General features: G+C 39.7%; 1 protein-coding gene and 1 pseudogene across 5 annotated transcripts in view; one reads left to right on the plus strand and one right to left on the minus strand.

Annotated features, from left to right (window-relative positions):
* The window catches only part of LOC6044622, a 226,162-nt gene that overhangs the window by 45,650 nt on the left and 158,019 nt on the right, over positions 1-22,493 (minus strand). The window lies entirely within an intron of this gene.
* LOC6049021 lies at positions 13,860-14,274 on the plus strand (annotated as a pseudogene).

Raw genomic sequence — 22,493 nt, forward strand, 5'->3', positions numbered from 1 at the left:
GTGAAAATATCCAAATTTTCACAAAACTACGTTTTTTTTAAAAAAATACCCCAAATTTCAGTTTTTTACAATATGGTTGATGGTTGAGATTTTTTCATTAATTGTTTCTTTGTATCGTCAACGGAAAATTTTAAGTATTTTTTCGAAAATACGTAGTTTTGTGAATTTTTTTAGTATTTTCTAAAAATGTTGTTATTACATTCGAAATGTATGAAAAAATCCCGATTGTTTGATACCCACATTGTAAAACCGGAAATTTTGAGTACTTTTTTTCAAAAATTCGTAGTTTTGTGAAAATTTTGAGTATTTTCTAAAAATGTTGTTATTACATTCGAAACGTATGAAAAAATCCCGATCGTTTGATACCCATTATTGCAAACATCGAAATTTTGAGTATTTTTTCGAAAATACGTAGTTTTGTGAAAATTTTGAGTATTTTCTAAAAATGTTGTTATTACATTCGAAATGTATGAAAAAATCCCGATCGTTTGATACCCATATTGTAAAAATTGAAGTTTGAGTATTTTTTTTAAATACGTAGTTTTGTGAAAATTTTGAGTATTTTCTAAAAATGTTGTTATTACATTTGAAATGTATGAAAAAATTCCGATCGTTTAATACCCATATTGTAAAAATGGAAATTTTGAGTATTTTTTTCGAAAATCCGTAGTTTTGTGAAAATTTTCAGTATTTTCTTAAAATGTTGTTATTACATTCGAAATGTATGAAAAAATTCCGATCGTTTGATACCCATATTGTAAAAATTTAAATTTTGAGTATTTTTTTCGAAAATACGTAGTTTTGTGAAAATTTTGAGTATTTTCTTAAAATGTTATTGTTACATCCAAAATGTATGAAAAAACCCTGATCATTTGATACCCATATTGCAATTACAATATATTGTTGGTTTCTTTAGGAAAAAAATATGCATTTTGGAAATACAGGAATAATACGTATTTTTGTGATAACTTTCATGAAATAATAATTTTAAGGGATAGCTGACATCATCCCGATTCCAAAACACTATAATTTTTGATGTTTGCATGATTTTTCGTACGATTAAACCCAATGTCTCCCATATAGCCAAAATCCCATAAGCTCTGTGCCTCGGTTATGCACGCCTCGGTTTTGCATCCCCCATATGCGGTGCTAAACCGAGGCACATCTGTATATGGAAAAATACATCAAAATTACCTTTTTATTTCATTTCTGTGTTTAAAATGATTTTTGACATTTTTTTTAAAGCCCTCTTTTATTTATTATATCTATCATTAGACCCACACAACGTACAAACCACCAACCATGAAATAGTGCTTAACATATTGAAAACTTGTGAAAAATGCTCGCTGGCTCTACTAGGGTGTTCAGTAATGATTAATAAACCCTATTCGAATAAAAAAGGCAAAAATCAACGTAGACAATTCATTCCAAATAGTTTACATTATATTGCACAAGCATTTCAATAAAATTTTAATATTTTTTCTTTTATTGATACTTCCTGACTTAAGAGAGGTAAACAAAAACCAGAAATTTAATTTCTGCTCATTCAATTTTTAATTTTTTTCATTCAACTATTACCTGAATCATTAGAAAACTTCTCAGCCAAGGTCAGCACAATTTTTCAATTGCATATAAATCTTCAAGCTAAACATTCCATCGTAGTTCCCCGGATTTTTTTTTACAAATCTTCTTATTTGGAAATCAGCTTTTTGCCTTTGAGTTGGAATTCTGATAAACTTGTCTGTTTGAAAAAAAAAAAAAAATGCACTGCACGTGGGCCCTTAATGCAAGAATAATTACCCTTGAATATGGCAAATTAATGACAGGTATCATGTGATGAATGGAAATTCAATTGCCCTATTATTTGCAATTTAATGAAGTACTCGGTACAAGGCGCTTTGTGCGTCTCCTTTTAGTGGTATATCATTAGAGAAAGTGAGGGAGTAGCATCGGAACAAGAAGAAAGCAAGAGAAACTCAAATAGCAATTAATCCCCGAGCATCGTCGTGCAGAGCAATTTCACCATCAGCCAGTGAATTGGTTTGAAAATTCTTCACCATTATCCACTTTTCCGTGGAGAGACACGAGAGTTTTAATTAAAAATTTCCTTCCTCGAATGCGAGAGCCGCCGCCACCACCCAGCCAACGGAGGCCGTCAAGAAGTGGCTTTTCACTCACCAGCTAGGTGTCTAGACCAGGAAAGGCCATTTTTTGCTCACTCGACCAATTCCTCGGTCAAAACCTATGCAATTTTAACTTTTTTTTCAGTGCAACTGTTTTGCCTGCCACTTGTGCCAAAAGAATGGCATTCCAAGCGAGAAATTGGCGGTGCAATAGCTGATTGAAATTCTAATTAAAATTTGTGCAAGTAATTTTCTAATTTGCCACAAATGAGTTTTTAACATACTCCATTATCGCTTCCGGGGTCCTTGCTTCACCTTCTCTCTCGTGTGGTCACCACCCACTTCACTTTCACCTTGTACGTTCTTGGGTTCGCTTGGGCGGGAAAATGTTCGTTCTTCCGGTTCCACCACAGCAGGTGTTTGACGCTGGGCGTGGGGCGAGGTCGTAAATGGAAGGTGTGATAATGAAATTACATTCCCACCTGTCATTTGCTAAATCATTCTTGCCACCGCACCAGAAAGGAAAAGTTTGTGCGATTTCTTCCGAGTGACATTCGTTCCGGCACCTTCTCCCGACGGCGGCGTTGCGTTGATTGAGACGAGCAGTTTGGCTGGCAAAAGTGGCCGGGGGAGCAGATAAAATTGACAGGAATCGATTTACGGAGTTATTGAGGTCGTTGTAATCGAGTGGTACACTTATTGATAGGTGTGTTCGCTCTGGTAAATTCAAGGACAGGGCAAGGTAGTTTTCAATCTTCACATATAAAATATATAAATATATATTTAAAGAAACACAGCTAAAAACGTAGTAATCCAGCTGCATGTAAAAGGCCTGGATGTAAAATAAATATTGCATTATTTTATGTAATTTTATGTGATTTTACACCCTGAAATATGTTGCCCATCAGTATGGGAAACCTCACATATGCGTTTATCCTTGCAGTTTTTCATCAGTCTGATGGCTAAGTGAGCTAAGGCGCCAGTCCTTACTGTTGGTGCTGGGTTTGAATCCCGTCGGTTGCAACTTTTTTTTTGTGTTTGCAAAAAATGTACATGCAGTGTGTAATATTAAGTGTTTATTTTGACGAAGGTGATGTGCATGCTTTAGCATGCGATTTTACCATCGGTTTTTTGCTGTGAAACAGTAAATTTGATTCATGAAGAACTATAATTAGCCAGTGAATAACAAGTTGACCTCAAATTTTAATTTTAAAATTAAATATTGTTTTATGTAGAAAAGAAAGTTTAATTCAAGAAAAAACACAATTTAATATTAAAATAAAGAAAATAAACATAAAGCGTTCGCCACACTAGTCTAAACGTGATTTTTGCTCTAAAAACATATTTGACCGATTCTTCGGCTCCTTTTCAAAAAAATCCCAAGTTTTTTTTCAGCGTTTTGGCTGTACTGGAACAATTAAAGAAGAAACCCCCCAATGTTATTACATATTTGAAAAGATAATTGATTTTCCAACATATAAATGACATGCATAATGAACAATATTATACCTGTGCTTCTCCTGAAATGAAAATGTAGCGTGACGGGACAACATCGTAAAACTGTAATTTTAAAAGGCACACCAAAAAAATCGACACAGTGTTGCCAGATTGATTTTTTTTAAACTTTTGCTCTTCTACACATTATCACAAATTGAAAAACGAATCTTTTGCTCCTTGAACTGAAAGATTTGGTTGAGATTTGAGTTTTTGCCAGCCATTTCTTTTCGTGACGGGACAACGAAAGGAGCAGATTTATGAAAAAACTCCTCTCCCATTCAATGACTTGCTGACCTTATTTGGTCAATATTTTTGGCATTTCAGATAAGAAAACGCATTTAAAGCACATTGCAATTATTAGATCATAATTAAAATGAAATTTTTCATATAAAAAATCACATTGAAAATTGAAAAAAGTGACATTTTGGTGTAGCTTCGCTAAGAATCGGCCATTTAAGACCAGTTTTGAGGAAGCTTTTTCATCCCCACCAAATTTGAGCTATTCCTGTATTATAAATTTGGTGAAATTGTATGACTCAGCATAGATTTCATGAAGATTACATTGTACATCTTAACACTGGAACGCCCAAAGAATGTCCAACTTTCCGCAGCCGATAAACAAATTGCTGAAGGTCACATCACTAACCCCATTAAAATCCATGTGATACTTTGTCGGGAAGCAGTCGATTGAGCGGTCTCTATCACTCAAGTATCGAACTAACATTACCATCCACTTCTCAGAGACTCTACCTCTGATCGTAGCTGGCGCCGGTATTGATCAGCATGACAGGGGCCTTTAAGAAGTTGCGAAGCGAAGAAAGATAGCACCCACTCATCTTCCACGGTTCGTGGATGTAACTTCTGGAGGTTATGCTTATGCTTATGCTTAACTTTGTACAACTTAAAACAATTTATGAGCTTGACAGATTGCATGCTACAGTCAAACCTCTTTTTACGCGACCTCCTTTTGCGTGGAAGAATTCAAAATAATGCGAGCTCAATTTACGCGAAAAATTCAAAATAACGCAAACCGATTTTAAGTCATAATCATTATGGTCATATCTTCCTGTTCAGGGTTGTTAAGATATCACGATATCAGCTCTCAGCAACTACAATTATTCCGCCTGAATATTCATGCCTCAAATACAACTGCTCTTCTCTTCTTATTGAATCTTTCAGCGCCGAACATAGCCGAACACGTTTTCGTGTTTACACTCTCGAGATTGACATTTTCCTTTTCTCTCTCATTTCCGCTTCATTCTACCGCAACAGCGTTCAACCACAAAAGCCGCCACAAAATCAATTTCGCAAACGCAGTTTAACGGAACGTCATGCGCGTTCGGCTCCTGATCGCCATCTCGCGTTCTCGTATTGCATTTTTCGGAGAGATTGAGAGACTCAGTGGTGAGAGCGCATAGTCGAGGGAAAGGGGAGGGAGTGATAGAGAGAGAGAGAGAGAGAGAATGACATCGCTGGGAATCACGAGACACAAGAAGAGATCTCACAAGCTATAGTGAATATACTCTCGGATGTTTTTGGTGCAGAGATAATCAATTGATAGCTTTTCTATCACTCATTTGCAACACTGTTTCTGTTTAATGGGGACCAAAATCGGGGGTTTCACCATCAGTAACTTCAGTGACCTACGGATACTCTGCATCATATTGGGATATTCTTGATAACTAAGAGAATCTTCCAGAAACTACGAATTGAATATCTATCTGTTCAACGGGTGTCTGTACCGGTGTATTCACCATCGATATAGCTTCAGGTAGCTTCAGTGAGCCACGACGGACTCTCTGTGATCTGTTAGAATGGACGAGGTCATCCAGGAACTCCCGGATATCTACCTGATCAACGGGGGTCTGTATGGGAGATTTAACCATCGGAATAGCTTCAGTGGACCACGATGGACACTCTGCGGCATGTTGGATTGTTTTGGCTCATCCAGGAACTCCTGAAAGTTGGCCTATTTCGGCCTACAAAACACTGCAGTTACTGCATTTTCCATAAAGCTGTGTTTAAAAATTCGAGTCTTAGTGTCAATATTATAACGCCTTTTTGTTTCACCGTTTTGATTCACGCCGAAAAATATGTTTTCATGAAAAATATTAGATAACCTATCGAAACGATGTGCTTCATTTGATCATTTGTTAACAGCAAATCTGTTAGAATAAGTTTTAAACAATTGTGGATAATCACAGCACATTCCAAACAACACATCGATTTCAAAACGATAGCTTTTCGTTTTCCGGCTTTATGACCATGAATATCATTCTCTACATAATCAAATATCTTGAAATTACATTCGGTTGAATGTTTTATCGCTCTCTCCATGCTATACCCTACACAAAATATGGCTTAATTTGGTAGTGGCAACAAAGTTTCAGTAATCCAAAAGATGTGAAGGCAATGCTGTGCACTTGCCAAAAACTAAAGTTGACCCACAACTGGAAACAAGGTCAATGTTGTGCTTTTTCTCCATTATAGCATACGGAAAAAGGGGGCATCTTGCCAGCGATGAAATGTAATCTAATTTTCATTCGTTTTGTGGTTGCAACAATAAACATGAAAGCGTGTTATCTAGACTTGAGGACGGTTCTGCGCTGCAGTCGGCTTGGTAGTGAAAATAGTAGTTTTCCACGACTGTGGAGTGCAATATGCGCCAAGTTTCCAGTTTCATTTTATCGGATTCTTGTGCCTGCCGCTTTGCTGGCCGGTGGTAAACGGTTAGTTTATGCTGGTCAGCTCGCTGAACTCGGCTCAGCTCTCGGAGACACGCTCGATGCTCGCCGTTTTGTGTAATAATCTGTTTTCCCTTCACTTGGCTATCTGATGCCCTCGAATCGACGTCTGCCGGTATAGTGGGACCTCGTGGGACGAGCTGGAAGGCTGGCGAATCTGCGGTATATGACGACAGTGCTCCGCTGGACCAGCGGAGTGCTTTTTACTGCAACAGGACGCTTTTTTGATGTTGGATGGTTGTCGCCTTGTTGAACAATTCTCTAGAAAATTCAATGTAATGCAATTTTCTGGAAATGATGGAAAATTAACAAAATTCAGAGTCTTGATGGCTCAAAGCCAAAATCGAAACAAAAATGCTACCAACTCACACCATCAGAACAAATGTTAATTGATACAATAAATTTCTAACAAATGTCGTACACCGTCATCAGACCACTACTTAGTCATCAAACTGTGGGGAACGAGGCAGTTAAGTCATTGGGTTAGTCTGTCAAAGGTATCTAGTTCGATTCCCGCAGTCGACAGTTTTATTTTGAAGGATGAACTTTTGATTGCTAATGAACCTCGAGGGAATAATTCTCTCGCTCTTCTCGACCTGTGTTCTCTGTGTCTGTGAATGGTACCACTGTTCTCTCGACTCGTGGCCATTATTCTCTTGGACGAGCGCTGCACAGCTTTGTGTGCAAGAAGCGTTTGAAATTGGAAGCATAGGAATAGAGTTTTCAAAAACTATTTCGACAAAAAATCAAAACTCTGAGAACTAGTCTGAGGAAAGATCATGGAGTTTTGTATATGGATATTTAAAATGCATTAGGTTTGATGCTTTTAAAATCTGATTGAAGATAGAATTTGTGTCTGATGTTCTGAATAGTTCCCAGAGAATCTCTCAACTGTGTTTATGGAACAAACCACCGCCACTGTTCAAGCGGCCGACTGGCCACGGACAAGGACTAGAACTAACCACGGCACTGTAATAAATTGTGTAAATTTGGAAGGTTTAATTTTAAAAGGTTGAATGTAATATTCTTTCTTTAATGTTGTAATTTTACCTCAATTTATACTCAAAAGTGACATTACACCAGAATAGTGGTAAAATTACAAATTTTCAGAGGTAAATTTACATATTTTTCCTGACATAAAAGATGTGCCCTTTCCCAGATGTAAAATAACCATGATATTTTTTAACTGTGTTCTATAGCTAGATGGCCACTACTGGTGGGAACTGCACTACGGAGACTGTCCCCAATCCCCGTTACACCACGGACTAATGGACTCTTCCCAAAAAGTTATCGCGTAATGGTGTTTCATAATATTTCATTGAGACAATTACGTGACCTGTTTATCCGGAAAAGTGGTGTCCGCATAGGTCCCTCTCGTTCTCTCTCTCTGCAGTGGCCAAGACGTCGATATTTCCCCCCTCTCGGTCAGTGCCGGTGGTGGTCACCGGTTACTGGTGATGGCGCAATTGGCTGCCGGCTGGGCCGTGACCTCGTCCTTCGACAGCTACTGGACAATCCGGGCTATGCTTTCTTTCTAAGCTTTATTGAGCGAGAGGATAACGGGAGCGGCCAGATAATGCTGCCGTGGCGCACGTAATTTCATACGACGACGGCGACGAAGGTCCGAGAAACGTTTTGCTAGCGTTGAAAGAAAAACTAAAAGCCGGGTAACATATTTGACTTATTACAGTGTGTGCCATTTTCCGCTATCAAAAGAACCCTTCTCATCGAGGACGGGGTTTTTCTGCTTTCGTTTTTCGTTTTTGCTACCGAGAGTTGATTATCACGTTTGGGTTCAGTTACTGGAGAGTGTCATCGAAAGGGTACATTTGTCAAAAGGAAACTTCATCAATTCTCTTTTGATTTATGAAGTTAAAAAAATCAAATCAGTTTCTTTTTCTTTGAGTCTTGCAACAAAATAAATATAACACTATCACAATTTGGGAATATAATACTGTCACCCTTGAAGAAAATATATATTTTCAATATTGATTGTCCACGATTCATACGAGATTTCCAGAATAGTGTCCATGTGGTTTATGGATGGTCTCTTTAAAATATGGGCCATTTAGTTTTGTTTCTCAAAACTACATCATCGAAAAAAAAAAAACGATTATTCCGAGAAAAACCAGCTTTTAAACTAATACACTCAAACCCCGATGGTTTGACACCAACTGTTGTCAAACAAACGGGGTCACTTTTTAGTTTGACACCCCTTTTACACGGAGTTCACACACACTATCTAATGTTTGTTTAGATAGTGTGCGTGAACGCCGTGTAAAAAGTGACAGTTCGTCACTTTTTAGTTTGGCTTTGACCAACCAACGGGGTACAAACTAAAAAAGTGTCAAACGAAAAAGTGACCAACCACCGGGGGTTGAGTGTACTTGGGTCATTCTCCGCCAACTCACACGGCAGTTTGCCACGACCCCTCTTCGATTGTCATGAAACTTTGCTCTAAGGAGTATTTTTGGTCCCTGATCACGAATCCGAGGTCCATTTTTCGATATCCCGTGACGGTGGGGCTTTCATTATTCTGGATTCTTACCAAATCTTTTAAAACACCAAATCTTTTAAAACATTGAACAAATATAAAAGACACATTCCGCCGTGACGTTGCAACGCTTTGACTTTTCTTTTTTCAGTATTTCGGCTGTAACTCAAAAAATACATTAAAAAGGTACATATGTTATTACAGATTCGGAAAGTACATTAAATTTCCTATAAGAAACAATGTTGAAACATTATTTTAAGCGAATATTCTATTTTTGAGAGGGGGATATGTAGCGTGACGTTGCAACACATGACTTTTTCTCAATCCTGACCCAATTCATGTTTCGCCAAAAACTCTGCTCTGTTAAACGTGTAAAATTGGCCAACAAATCGAATGCAATCATTAGTTTTTCGAAAAAATTAAACCTCGATTTTTGAAGACCGCTTACATTTCGTGACGTTACAACGCTCTGTTTTTGAAAACAGGGTTTTTCGTTGCGTTGCAACGTCACGAAATTATAGTTTCAAAATAAATCATAGTTTTTGTTAGGCTGAACAACTGTAGGTTAAGATTTGATTATAAGACATTAATAGACAGTACAAGGACATGTGAATTGATTGGCCTGCCCATGTTAGACCCCCCCTCCCCTTATTCTGCTTTCACAGTTGCAGTACGATTTACGAAGTTTTCCAAAGGGTTTTCAAAATATTTTTTTTTGTATTATTCCATTATCACGAAGGAAACCTCCCTCCCCCCCCCCCTCTCCCGTCCTCTATCCATGTAACGGGACGTCCATGCATTACGTAACGGAGTAATATCAAGGTGGAGGGAGGAGGGTTCGAGGATTTACACAAAAAAAGTGTATCGGAAATGTATTTCCAGGGGGTGGAGGGGGTCTAAAAATATAAATGTTTTGTTACGTAATGCAAGAACGCTCCCTTAATATTTTAATGGTTTTGGGCAACTTACAAAACACGTGGAAGTTTTAGAAGGGAGTAACCACCATCCAGTAACCACGTGATTACTTTTTTGAAAGTTTTAGAATTTTTCCCCCTTGTGAACATCGGTCTATTTTGATTTGTTCAACAAGTTTCATAAAATACTTTTTTTTCGAGTTGCATCAAACTTAAATGACGGAATTTGTGAATGACCCATGTACAATTCTTCTGTAAATATGCTCGAAAACATTATATAACAAATATATAATATTTAGTATCCTTTTATCTTCAACAACCAACTACGCATACACCTTTTTGCCATGTGACCAATATGATTTAAAATTTCGTGACGTTGCAACGCAAACTTAAACCTGTTGTAACTTTGGATCTAGACAACCAATTAAGTCGCTCTAGATTGCATTTGAAAGCTCTTTCCAAGTACAAAGAGCATCCGAAATATCAAAATGATTGAATGTTTAGTTTTTGTTGACATAAACAAATGTCCCTTTTTCGTGACGTTGCAACGCAATAAAATGGTAAACTTACACTAGTTTGAAAAATACTTAACTTAAGATAAACTGCAAACCCATGACATTTCCGTTTGGTACAACTAAAAACCTACAAAATGCAATCAAAAGAATATTTTTTGGATTTTATTTCGCTGAAAACCAGGAGTTTTTAGAAAAATGTTTTAAAACGATGATTTTATCACGAATTGATGCATAACTTAACCAACTTGTACATAATGATATTTTAAAGTTCAATTAATGAAAACCATGATTTTTGAAGCTTCAAGTAGTCTAGAATCGAGGAAAAATATCCAAATAGCTCATACACGCTTTTCAAAATTTCATCCTAAGGTGTACATTGCCGGAGAATGTGTCAAAAGCATTCTCGGCCAACTCACACGAAATTGGACAAAAATTGACCAGTGATGATTAGTTTTTAACATTTTTCTAAGGGGTAATTTTGTTCCCTGATCATGAACACGTCATTCATTTTTCGATATTTTAAAACATATATTTTTTCTGTAATTGACTGTTCTTCAACGTTGTACAGTCATTCCACATATTCGGAACGGTTTCCAGATCGGCCAATGTTCAAAAAATCATAGCAAATTGATAATTGAACTTAATGATTCACCTCCGTGTACGCACGAGAGCAAGCAGCAGTCAAGTGCTCTATGCTCTACCGTTTTTTTCGAAATTTTTCGCCGTAGTTGATTGTGATTACCCGCGAGTTTGCTTCTCCAGCATGCCAAAGGCCGGCCGTGGCCGTGGCAGTTCGAGTGCGGCCTCGAAAAACCTGCGAAGTTCGTCTACCGGCCGTGTGCAAAAAGGTAAACAAACAAACGCCGTGTCGGCCGCCATCGCGCAGGGGAGCGTGAGCGCAGATGGAATCGACAAAAAGTATCTACATCCCGGATACGTTCCGAGATCACCAGTGCGAACCCGTTCCGGTACTTCCGGTGCCACGACGCCAACATCCCCATCAGGAACGAGTTCCAGATGCTGAGCGACGATGAAGAAAACAACACCGACGGTAGCAGTACTACCGACGACGACGACGATGAAGGGCGTGCACGGAAGAAAGTGTCGACGCCAAAAAAGAACAATTCTGCAAAGGAACGTAGACCACCTCCAATTTTTGTTTTGGACACGTTGGCGGACGATGTTGACGAGTTGCTGGAAGGCCTCGGATATTGTCTGAAAATCGGTAAGTCGTCAGTGCAAGTTTACACTTTTGACAAAAAGAACTTCGACCTGGTTGTGGAGAAACTGAAGCGTCAAAACTTCAAGTTTTACACATTCGACCCCGTGCAGAAGACTGCCGTTAAGGTCGTTTTGCAGGGGTACCAAGACCGCCCGATCTCCGACCTCAAGAAGGACCTCTCGGGTGCTGGCATAACACCGCGTGACATAAAAGTCCTCTCGCGGAAGACAACAGTAACAGGTACACACACCCTGTACCTGTTGTACTTCGACCGCGGCACCGTCAAAATTCAAGACCTGCGGCGAACTAAGGCGTTGGACGGGTTTTGGGTAAACTGGCGGTTCTACTCAAAGAACCCGTCGGACGCAGCACAATGCCACCGTTGCCAGAAATTCGGCCACGGCTCGCGGAACTGCAACCTCCCGCCCCGCTGTGTGAAGTGCGGTGAATCACACCTCTCTGAGGCGTGTGCACTGCCGTGCAAAGCGGACTTGGGGACAAGGCAGAGCAACGAAGGCGCGCATCAAGTGCGCCAACTGCGGAGGTAACCATACCAGCAACTACCGTGGATGCAGCGCACGGAAAACTACCTCGAGGAGCAGGAAAAGAGGAAGAAGAAAGCAGCAGCGTCCCACCCTCCTCAGCGAAGTACGAGCGAAACCGTGCCGGCAGCTGGTCATCGTACGGTTCCAGCGGACAACTCAGCGTTCCCTCCTGGATGGGGGCGATCGTTCGCCAGCGTGGTCGCTGCCGGCAGTGGCAATACGGCCCAGCAAGAAGTTACCGGAGAAGATCTCTTTACCCTGCCAGAGTTCTTTGCTCTCGCAGGGGAGATGATGACGCGGTTTCGGACCTGCCGTAACAAGGCGGAGCAATTCCTGGCCCTTGGGGAGCTGATGATCAAGCACATCTATAAATGATAAAAAACTGTGATCTAGTTTTAAGCTTTTTCTATTTCTATCCCCTTTCCCTTGCAATTTTAGTAAGTTTTTTTTTTTTTTTCTTACTCTTGGTGACACCTTTATTCGCAAGCAATAACTGTTCCAAAATAGATTATGATGTAACACACAGCTGTAAGGAACTCCAAAACTCTGTTATGTACCTCAAAAGAACTTATTGTATCTTGATTATTCACCAATAAAACCGAATTGAAAAAAAAAAAAAAAACTTAATGATTCGCTTTTACCTTCATTTGAATGCTTTTCTTGCGATCTTTCGAATGCTGTATCGAACAACTGCAAATTTTAACTTTTATATGAAGTTTTTTAAGATTTACTTTGACCCTTGAAATCCACAAATTCGGAACACTTTTTTCTTACGAATGTAAACAAACTTTGGATCTCTCCAGGAGTACATATTTATTACTAAATAATGACTTCACACACTGAAACCAATGAAACTCAAGCTTAGTGATGTTTTATGCATGGTTTGATAATTTTGTGTGTGAAAATTTCAGTTAAATTCAGGTGTTCCACAATAGTGGGAGGCATAATAACATCCCACAATTATTAAACAGGCCATTTGGAGCCAGTGTTTTTCTGCTCTGGGCAAAATAGTCTTGGAATGAAGTTTTTTGTTCAAAAAGTACTACTTTTACTAGTGAAATAGCAAGATAATGTCCAAATGAAGGTTCTAAAAATAGTAAGGTCGACAGAAAAGCTACTTTTGGCCTGTTATTCACAAATTATCATAAAAGTGTTCCGAATTTGTGGGTGTTCCAAATAAGTGGGATGACTGTACAACATTGTTTTACTTTATAAACAATTTAGGCGTCATCCATAAAGTATGTCACGCTCTAGGGGGGGAGGGGGGGGGGGGTCTCAGAAAGTGTGACATTGCGTGTTATAAGTATAGGGAAAGCGCGACAAAGGAGGGAGGGGGGAGGGGGGGGGGTAAATTTTGGCTGATTTTAGCGTGACGTCCTTTATGGATGAAGCCTTATGCAAATTACCAAAAAATGACGTTTATGCCCAAGTAACCACAAGCACTAAATCAAAACTCTAAATTCACTCTAAATAAACATTCCCGATGCTATGACACTTTAAATAGTCTTTCCAAATGTTTCGAAACATTTGTAGCTTGAAACATTATTACTTACCGTATAATAACATATAGAACAGCCAATTTAAGTTTCGAAGCATTCAGCACAACAATGTTTCGAAGCATTAGTGGTAAGCTTTATATATCACTGTAGAGTAAGCTTTTAATGTTATATCACATTTTTACATTTCTTAAAATGTTTCAAAACACTAACTTAACACTAGTGAGGGCAATAAAAGTTTGGCAGTATTCCGTGGTATGTTTATGTTTGCAGCAGGTAAAATCGTTCGGCGCACGGTTCAGAGTCTATAAAAATGTGAGTCAATTATACTTAGTTTAACAGGGCTTAGTATTAAACAATTCTTTTTTCCAGAACAGCTCCTTATCGTCGCAAGATACAATTTTCTAGTTACGATGGCTTCCTGCAAAAACAAAACTAGAAAGGAGGAGTTTTCGCTCTACGCCAGCTTCAACGACACTTTCGTCCACGTCACGGATCTTTCGGGCAAAGAAACAACGTCACCGGCAACATGAACGCCAAGGCCGATCGTGACGAGGCCTCGCCCTACGCCGCTTTGTTGGCTGCTCAGGACGTCGCCGATAAGTGCAAGTCGCTCGGAATCACGCTGCGTGCCACCGGCGGAAACCGCACCAAGACCCCGGGACCGGGTGCTCAGTCGACGCACCGTGCTCGGTCCTGTTCGTCAAAGAATTTTGTGATTTAGTGCTCTTAGTATAAACATAAATAAATACTCTGTTTTAATCTGGCAAGTGTTTCAGTTTTTCCTGAAGTTGTTCCTCAAGGAAGACTTAGTCGGCAAAAATCATCTGAATAAACATATTTCAGGACGGACGAGACGGTTGGCGCAGGGCATCAAGGTGAAAAATCTCAGTACACGCAGTTTAGAATTTCGAAAGCAAAGCAACACATCAAAAAAAAACAAACAAACTTTCAAAATCGTCATCTCAGCGTAAAAGCACTCTCCCAAGAGAGAGAAAGAGCTGCGCAAAGCTTTTTGATTTTTCTATTTTTGTTCTGTCGGTAAGTAGTATTTTGACGTTTTACCGCTGTATAACTTTATATCAACTCTAGACTTCGCCACTCAATTTTACCTCCATGCGTATAAAGTGAATATAAAGTTTCAAGGCTTTATAGACAAACTTTATATGTTGATATAGAGGGGATTTAAAGTTACCTTCTACAGTCCCGCGGTTACTTGGGTGTGCTAAATGAAAAAATGGGTTATTCCAGATTTGCAAAGTTCATAATATTTTAAGACATAATATTGTTGGATTTTGTTGTTATTTCCTAAAGCCATTACAATTAATTCTATTTTTCGTTCCTCCCTTCCCCTACATTTGAAAAAAACTTTCTCAAAAAACCGAGAGAAATATATTACAACATATACATATTAATCATTGACCATTGCAATCCAATCATTTTGAACATGTTTTTTTTTATTATTTTTATAGACATTTTACCACTTTTGCAGCATTCATGTCTTGCTTTTGAATATGTGTTTCTTACATTTGTAAACAGAAGTGCATATTTTCAACGGATTGATAACTTTAAGCGAAGAAATCATTTCAAATCAGATGTTTCATAATCGCGAAACGCAAAATAATATCCCACAATAATGGAACAGGCAATCTGCAACCTAATATAAAAGATCATTAAAATGAGCAATCTAAAAACCCTGGCAAAGATTATGCTCTAGACGATTTTATACAATCATTAATATTTTTGGAACATTGGCAACTTAGAATTTCATCGAAATCTGATTGATTTTCGTGAGTTAAAAGTAATAAATTCTTCGCTTCTTAGCGCGTTTCAGTTTAAAAATTCGTCAAAAAATCTAATTAATGAAAAGGTAAAAAGTGATTTGTTGATATGTAATGGTAAAATATGCCAAATTCTTTCAGAAACAAACATAAACTTAACAAGATAACCGAAATTTTAGATACTAAAAATAATGAGAAAAAAACTTCGAACAAGAGAAGTAAAATTCTCGAAAACTAAAGCTGTCAAAGTAACTGTCAAAAAGGCTCGCAGAAAAAATGTAAAGCATTACAGAGGTAAATTTTTCAATATACGTATGTATGTTGAATTCATTTTAACAGTTTTTTAAGTTCGCTGTGCCACATAATTAGCATTACGGTTCAAAAATCAGATTATGTATAAATTCGGCAACAAGTCTTCATTGTTCTCAAATTTCCCACCATGTGAACAAAAATGGGAATGGCTTGACCGAACCCCCCCCCAAACGGCATTGCTTAATTACGTTGAAGCACTTATCTGCGAACAAGTTCACCAATTGCCTGGCAAAAGGTCAACAATTGTCTCGCGCACCGTTCGTTGCTTTCACATTCCCCTTGGCTAAAGCTTTAAACCCATGACACTCAGTAGAGGGGTTGGAGGGGGATTTGGCCACAAAACCATGCTACTGGTTTTTCTATTGCTTCTCACTTCCACCCCGATTTAGTGGTCTGTCTGAGTATCTGAGATCTGATACTGATACTGGAAACTTAATACTGACTTAATTTTATTACGCAATAAAATGGGAGTCTTGGTATTGGAGTGCTTCCACACTGAGTCATAAATGCAGGGCGAAAAATCTTCTTGGCTTTGTCAGAGTGCTCTGCAAAAGTTCAATTTCGTTTCGTTAAAGTACGGCTGATGGATTTTCCCTACCGCTGCGTACAAGACCAATTTAATAGCTCTGCTCCTCGGTCTTACATTGAATTTTATGTGCACAAAGTTACCAAAAACCCGACAGATGATGAGGCTTTTGGCACCTCGCCCTACAGGCAGCGACATCTTTCGTCGGGTGCAGCCTGGCCTGGGTGTGTCGCCTTCGGGGTCGTCAAACTGCCAATAACTGATGTGGCTGTCATACCATGTCACTGCCTCGCCGTACAAGATGAAGCTGATGATGATCAAGTTAATTACATGGTCTCAAAAGCTCATTACAGTAATCACACATTGGCACACACACACACACACACACACACACACACACACACACACACACACACACACACACACACACACACACACACACACACACACACACACACACACACAGCGCTCAAGTACCTCGGGGTGATGGTGGATGACCGGCTGAACTTCAACAGCCACGTCGATTACGCCTGCGAGAAGGCGGCTAAGGCGATCATGGCACTGTCGAGGATGATGCCGAACAACGCTGGACCCAGGAGCAGTAGGCGCCGCCTCTTGGCAAGTGTCGCGACGTCCATACTTAGGTACGGCGGACCGGTATGGTGGACGGCGCTGGGGACGAAGCGAAATCGAGCGCTGCTCGACAGAACGCAGAGACTGATGGCCATGCGGGTTGCAAGCGCGTACAGGACCATTTCGTCGGAAGCAGTTGGCGTCATAGCCGGAATGATCCCCATCGGCATCACACTGGAGGAGGACACCGTGCGCTACACCCGGAGAGGCACGAGAGGTATCCGGGAAGCTGCGAGAGCCGAATCGCTGGCAAGGTGGCAACGTGAGGGACACCACGGAGAAAGGCAGATGGACGCATCGGCTTATCCCGTCCGTATCCACGTGGGTGAGCAGAAGGCATGGAGAGGTCACCTTCCACCTCACACAGTTCCTGTCGGGCCATGGCTGCTTCAGGAAGTACCTGCACAGGTTTGGACATGCAGAGTCTCCTCTCTGTCCGGACTGCGTCGATTGCGAGGAAACACCGGAGCACGTGGTGTTCGCCTGCCCTCGCTTCGAGGCAGCGCGAAGCGCTGGCCATTATCGGAGCGGACACCAGCCCGGATAATGTGGTGCGAAGAATGTGCAGCGACATCGCCAAGTGGAATGCGGTCGTCGGAGCGGTGACGCAGATCACTTCGGCTCTCCAGCGGAAATGGAGAGACGATCAGAGGAGGAACGACTAGGAGCCTAGTCGAAAACCCACGAGTGTGGCTGTGAAGGAGAGCACGTTATGATGGTCGGCTCTACCAAATCGGTACACGTCTCGATGGTCACAGGAGTCGAGAACCCACGAGTGTGGCTGTGAAGGAGAGCACGTTATGACGGTTGGCTCTACCAAATCGGTACACGTCTCGATGGTCCAAGGAGAGGGCTGCATATGACTAGCCGATCAAAAGCAACGCGATTCTTGGGCGCGGTTAAACCCTCGCATGGACTCATATGTATGTAGGACAGGAAATGGTTCTAGCACCCGGCATGGATCCTGTAAGTAGACTAGTGCAGAAAATGCAACGCCTCCCCGAAGTTATACTGAAAGGTGGTCCCGGGGGACAAGGGCACGGCGTTCAAGGACTGGTTTAGTGGGTCGGAAAACTCTTTTTGTTTTCCCAACCCCACACTACCTGAGGAATGAATTCTCAGGTGTCTGGTAGCAGATTCCGACCTTGTAAAAAAAAAAAAAAAAAAAAAAAACACACACACACACACACACACACACACACACACACAAACACACAACGCCCACACCACGACGTTTGTTCTATTTCCGCGTTCTAAATGAAGCCACCTCATCAACCAACCTCGCGAGGACGAGGGGCTGGGGGACCCTCTCATGTGGAACCGGAACACAATCATCGTTGGCAAGCCGTTGTCGTCGCGTTTGGAAGGCAGAAAAGCAGGCATAATCCTTGCATCCTTGCGGTAGATGAAACCATCACCAAGTCAGTACACACAAGCACACAGAAGAGCACACAAGTGTGGTGAATTATTTTACACAGAAAAAAAAAATCGGGTAAATTTACATCATTTATGATGTACCAAAAGTGCACGTCATTAATGATGCGAATTTACATCAACTTCATTTTAAATTTAAATGTCATCCGATGTAATCGAGCCGAACAAACAACGCTTCGAAAACATGTAAATTTCCGATGAAATATACGTAAATTTACCCAAGCCGAAATTTTTTTACCCCGTTGAATTTAGAATCTGATGTAAATTTCAAAGCATTGCGGTTTGTATTGGCATGCATGTATTTTTTAAGCGAATTCATACGATTGTGTATTGAATCTAATTTAGATCAGTACAAACCAAAAGCGTGCAATTCAAATAGTTGAAAATCAATACAAGTATAAGCTTATGAGAAACACATCAAGATCTAAATCCAACGGGGATGTCGAAACGAAAATGTATTTTTTCCCCATTCAAGCGTGTATAATAAAAATAGCATTTTGTTGGATAAAAAAAATTAAAACGTTTCTACTTACTATATCATTTGAAACGTCATCGTTCGACCAAAGTTAAACCCGCCAATATTCACTCGATAATCATGCCGTCAGACTTTTTTGCGATTCTGAAAAAAAAAGTTTAAAATATGGCCCCTAAGAAATTTCACGGTTCAACTTACCTGTCTTATTATGAGAACACTGTCACGGGTCAAAATAGGGATCCAGTTCATCGTATGAGCGTGCTTTGCCCCTGAGCTCAGGCCTGAAACCGACCACAACCGAGGGCATTTTTTCATTCTCGGTCTTGATGATGTATTTTAGATAATGCTGCTTGTAGATGTACTCGATGTTTGGCATATACTGCCCGGTGAAGACCGGTGAGTTGACCTCGGACGGGCTGGAACACTTCTTGATGCGATCCTCCACGGTCAACATTGTCGCTAAATGATGTCCGAGTGCACGCTGCGGTCCAGAACGACACCTTCATCAGTCGAGAATGCTGGATTTTCATCTGCAGCTGGAAAGTGGACACGTTTCAGACTTCAGAAACATGTTTGCGTGCCAAGCTTGCGCAGGTCGTACACGTACGAGTTGATGTAGTAAAGCGGAGACCACAACGCTGCGAAAAGTTTCTCATCGGCTCATTTCGGCTAACTTCCCAGTAGCAATTGGTCCATCGAGGACAACGATCTAAAATTGATAAGAATGAGTCGGTTCAATACCTTATAATCTACCTCTGGGATATCACTCACCTTGGTGATGATGGTGGTCTGAACACGATGTCCTTGAAAGTCTGCAGAACTGAGTTTTTCTTCTTTGTGTACGGGAACCGTGCCGGCTTGCACAGCTTTTACCTCGCAGCTTGGCACACATGGCTTTGACGAGGACAAGTTCCTGCTGTCTGAAAGGTGTGAAAGGTGTCCAATGTCCAGCTGCGGATGACAATCCAGCATTCTCGACTGATGAAGGTGTCGTTCTGGACCGTAGCGTGCACTCGGACATTATTTGTCGCATCAAGAAGCGTTCCTGCCCGGCCGAGGTAAACTCACCGGTTCACGAGGTTCACCGGGTAGCATCTATCGAACATTGAGTACATTTACAAGCAGCACCAATAAGTACACCAGCACACACCGGACGGACATTTTGCACAACCTGATTATCAGCGAGATAATCCCGCGATTCACGGATTTGCTTCACCGGTTTTGGAACTGAAGGCCAACTCGAGACACAACGGTTACCGCTCCCGGATGACGACCGCTGACAACGGAGATCCACTCTACACAATGTCATTTCCCATCAACAAGGGATGAAAAAACTGCAAAGAAACGAATCAAAATAAATATTGCACGATTAAATAATAAGCAATATTTAACTAAATTCACGATTCCTTGAAATGCTTTTACCAGTTTTTATTTAGTGTGTGTGTATGGTGGGTGTCTTTGCTAAGACGAAAAGGTATTAAATTAGGTGCACGTTTCCGGAAGAAAACCAAAATTTACTTTAAAATTTAAATAAAATCTAGGAAGTTTACTGGATTGATTCTTGTTCATAATAGCATTTCTAGAGTTTTTTGAAAATGTCCTATCAGCTATAGTGTTTCATATGTTTATAGGACCTATTAAAAAAAACTCTAGAATTTTTTTATTCGCGTTTTATGAAAATCCTTTATACCAAGCTTTTCACTAGAGTCTGACGACTCTTAGCGACTCGACTCAACTATGCAAACCGAATAATAAAAAGAAACGTGGAAAAAATACCTTGAACTGATAATTTAAAAATAAATTAGAAAAAAGAAACAGCAACACAAATCCTATTGATTGAAGAACGTTTCCACAACGCAAAACAATTGTTAATTTTAAATGAAAATTAAAGCAAACATGCTTAGTTTTACTCAATTTTGAGTACTCTTTTTAGGAGTTCTGTATTTATTAATTTTATAGTCATGCCAAGTTTTTCGTGCAATGGACCTCTGACAAAATTCATTTTTTTTTTTTGCTTACTTTGATTTGCGTTCTAAACAGTTTAGTTACTGTCAACTGTTCAGAATATTTCGCTTTGCATTTTATTTTGAACTTTCAAAAAATGTTGAGTAAATTTTCTCAAGTTGACTGTGATTTTTGGCATTATATGTAAAATCGGTTTGTATTTTTTTTTTAAAATAAGTTACCTTTTTTAATAAAAACTGGGAATCTTACACAGGAAACTGATACAAACTGATGAAGTTGAGGACGCACGTTCCGGCGATGGCAAAGCAAACTACCATCTACAATAATATCGACGACCCGCTTCCGGACACAGATGTATCCCCAGTAGTGCAGGACCAGCAGCTCACGGGCCACATCCTGGATCCCGGCGTTAAGCAGCAAGCAGCTTCCGGAACCTAATTCAAAATAGAATGGTGAAATCTCCAAACTATTTTTCAGGCTTTATTTTTGAACTTACCTTTGAAACAAGCAGATCCACTTTTTTGTTTCTGGAGACTTCTGATCTTGTGCTGACAGAGATAATCCAGCAACATCCTTATCAGGGCTTAAAATCATTGGAAATATTTGTTGTAAATTTGCCAGTGTCGGAGTGTAAACAAAGAGTCTATCCTTCTCGTGTAAGTTGATGTTTACATTAGGAACGAGCAGGATAGACACTTTGTTTACACTTCAACATTACCCAATTAGATTGTTTTCTTCGCCGATTTCTCCCGTTTCTTGTTTCCATTAGATGCAAGCGGGAATGTGAACGGGTTTTTTTGAACACCGACGAAAAATGTCCCCACCATCGATAAATATTGCCAATTTTACAATGACAGTAGTCCGCCGGAAATACACTTACAATCCCGAGCAACCGAACTGACCCGCGGCTGCACAAAGTTGTTTTGATTTTGCCTGCTGTCAATCACAACAGCAGGCAAAAAATGGGATTTTACACTCTTTTAGCATTTACATTGAACAATTTTAAATGTTTTTCACAGTTTACATGCTTTTCATCCTTTCAAATTTGTTTGTTTTCGTGAACATTTTTGTCATTTACATGAGATTTGCCAATTACGTGCAATCTCATTTTACATGATGGTTGTTTGAGTGGCATTCAACCATTAACATTAGATTTCAAATTTACATGGAGCAAGTTTACGTTTTAAACAAAGTTTCCGTGCCGTGTAATTTTACACTTTTTTTTCTGTGTACATAGCAAATCAGCCGCCGCCTCCACCAGCTGGGGACATCATTCTTCGCGGTGAAACATTGCCAAAGGTGGGCTAATCGTCTTCTTTTCCTTTCTTTTTATATTGCATGGTGTCAGCTCAAACATATTTTAGCATATTTTGCGACTTTATTATACAGTATGCTATAATTGCTAGTAATTAAAATTACAAAACAGAATAAAATGAAAAAAAAAAACATTTAAAAATGCTACCATTAGTTTTCATAAAAAATAATATTTGCTATGCAAAAAAAAAACTTATTGCGGTTTTGTACATCGAAAATTCAATAAAAATCAATGTTTACTAACCTCAACATGTTAAAATTGATTATAAACGCAGGGGAATGCATTTTACGTTGATTTCACATGATTGCACTTAAGTTTCTATTGAAACTTTGATGTTTTTTAGATTTTTCGGGCCGATTATAACTTTTAAAAAAAATTGTACCAGCCTTATTCAGAAAAAAAGTATACTGATATTAATCTGCCGTTTTTTAATTTTTTTCGCAAAAACTTTTTTTCTTAAATGACAAAAAAAACTTATTTTCTTTCCTAAAACCACATTTTT

Source organism: Culex quinquefasciatus, chromosome 2, assembly GCF_015732765.1.
Source record: "Culex quinquefasciatus strain JHB chromosome 2, VPISU_Cqui_1.0_pri_paternal, whole genome shotgun sequence".
Classification (NCBI taxonomy): Eukaryota; Metazoa; Arthropoda; class Insecta; order Diptera; family Culicidae; genus Culex; species Culex quinquefasciatus.